The sequence below is a fragment of the Medicago sativa genome, chromosome 8, assembly GCF_051527215.1.
Source record: "Medicago sativa cultivar Bolivia chromosome 8, Bolivia_mono, whole genome shotgun sequence".
NCBI lineage: Eukaryota > Viridiplantae > Streptophyta > Magnoliopsida > Fabales > Fabaceae > Medicago > Medicago sativa.
In genome coordinates, this window is record NC_140756.1 from 55780764 (window position 1) to 55783007 (window position 2244).

The 2244-nt window shown below is 35.1% G+C and overlaps 1 non-coding gene across 1 annotated transcript; it reads right to left on the reverse strand.

Moving 5' to 3' along the window:
• Nucleotides 1-1869: 1869 nt before the first annotated feature.
• On the reverse strand, nt 1870-1976 carry LOC146899695 (small nucleolar RNA R71). Its single transcript, XR_015024351.1, has one exon. It is a non-coding gene; the product is annotated as a small nucleolar RNA R71 (small nucleolar RNA).
• Between the last annotated feature and the right edge of the window lie 268 nt (nt 1977-2244).

Sequence of the window (2244 nt, forward strand, 5' to 3'; positions counted from 1 at the left end):
GGAGATCAGAATTCTCTGCCGGATGATGTTGAGGTGCAAGGTGATCTTGAAGCTTATAAAAATGCGGATACTCTTGTTGATAAACTTGTGAAGGATTTAGAGGAGGAGGGTGCGTTTCCTGTCAATGAGGAACGAGACGTTGTTAAAATGGATGATGTTGTGATGAGTCAATAATTAGTCAGTTTTATTATAATATTTGGTTTCGTTTTAAATATATTTAAGTTTATTTTATTTAAATATTATTTTTTCTTTTTGAACTATTTTACTTCAATTGCATATCTTTATATTTCAGGAAAGAATATTTGATGGATTGAGTCTTGGAGCAAAAGAAAGGAGACTGGAGCTGATTCGGAGCAAAAATACGAAGATTTGGAGACGAAAATATATCTCCCCCAAGTCAGAAGCTTGGCACGGCCCGTGCCAACATGTGGCACGGCCGTGCCACCTCCCAGAAGCCCTTTTGCTGCTTTTTCTTAGGACTTAAGCTACTCTGTTTTAGTTTTACCAAAAAGCCCATGTAGTTGCTTAGATTTTAAGTCAAATGTAAACTATAAATAGAGTAGCCTCCCATCACAAATATTCATCTTTTGTTCTTGGAATAAAAGTTCACTTTTATTTTATTGTTATTTACTTTTATGTTCTTCTTCTTCTCTTCTATGTCTACAATGAACGTTAGTGAGTAGACTTCTCTTGTCTTGGGATTGTTGGATAAATCTAATGACATAATCCTAATCAAACCAAGCTTTAACCTTAATTCTATGTAACCCTAATTTCTAATCTAAATTCACCGTTTTAACATGAATTAACCATTTTCAAACTGTGAAAACGAAAGTGGAGGGTTTGATAATTGTTAATCCATCATCTCAAATATCAATTCATAAACGCGGAGCTTTGATATTGGAACAAGTGAATTTAGACAAGAATCACAAAGGCAGCGAAATAGTCTTTGCGATTCTTGAGACATTGGTAGTTTCAATCCTTATAAGCTTCTTCTAGTAATCAAATCAGCGAAATAGGCTTGATTACTAGAGGTAAACTCGCACTGGACTTGGTCAGAAAGGTGAGGGGCTAAAGGGAAACCGGTCTTTAGAAATTAGGTCTAACATAAAGTTATAAGTTAAGGTTTTGGTTTGTGAAGGACTTGTCATTAGGATGAACCAATAATCCCAAGACTCTCTTTTATTTTTATTGTTTTCTTTTAATCAAAAATCCAAACTTTATAATCTCAAAACTCTTTTCTAATCGTTGTTGAAAGTTAATTGAATTCATAACTCCCTGTCGGAACGATATCTTTTTATTACTACAACGGTAAACCGTGCACTTGCGGTTTATCCTATCATGTTTTTGGTGCCGTTGCCGGGGAGTTATTGCAATTTGATTAATTTTTTTTAACGATTAGACTAAAAAGAAAAAACTAAAAAAAAAAATCTTTTTTCTTTTTTCTTCTATCTTTTCTATTTCTTTCTTTTTACTGGTAACTTCTTGGAAACACAAAAAAATATCGATATGGCTGAGGAACGCACTCTCAAAGAGTATGCAATCCCATCTTCAGATGAGTCATAAGATGTTATTGTGTACCCAACAGTTGGTAAGAATTTTGAAATAAAACCTGCACTTATTCACATAGTGCAACAAAATCAATTTTTCGGATCACCCACCGAGGATCCGAATTTTCATATTTCAACTTTTTTAAGACTCAGTGGAACCTTGAATGCAGACCAAGAGGCCATAAGGATGTACCTCTTTCCTTTTTCCTTAGGGGATAGAGCTAGTGCTTGGTTTCATTCATTGGAAATTGGTTCTATCACTTCATGGCAACAAATGAGGCAAGCTTTTCTTGCCCGATTCTTTCCCTATTCTAAAACCGTTCAATTAAGGAATCAAATCACACAATTCACTCAAAAAGATGGCAAATCTCTTTATGATGCTTGGGAGCGTTTCAAAGAAATGCTTAGACTTTGTCCCCATCATGGTTTAGAGAAGTGGCTTATTATCCACACTTTTTATAATGGTCTTTTGTGTACCACAAAAATTTATGTAGATGCAGCTGCAGGTGGAGCTTTGATGAATAAAACTTACACAGCAGCATATGCTTTGATCGAGGACATGGCACAAAATCATTATCAGTGGACAAGTGAGAAAGTCATCACTGCTTCTTTACCCTCTAAAAAAGAGGCAGGTATGTATGAAATTTCTTCCCTTGATCGTCTAGCTGCTAAGGTTGATGCACTCACACAAAAATTT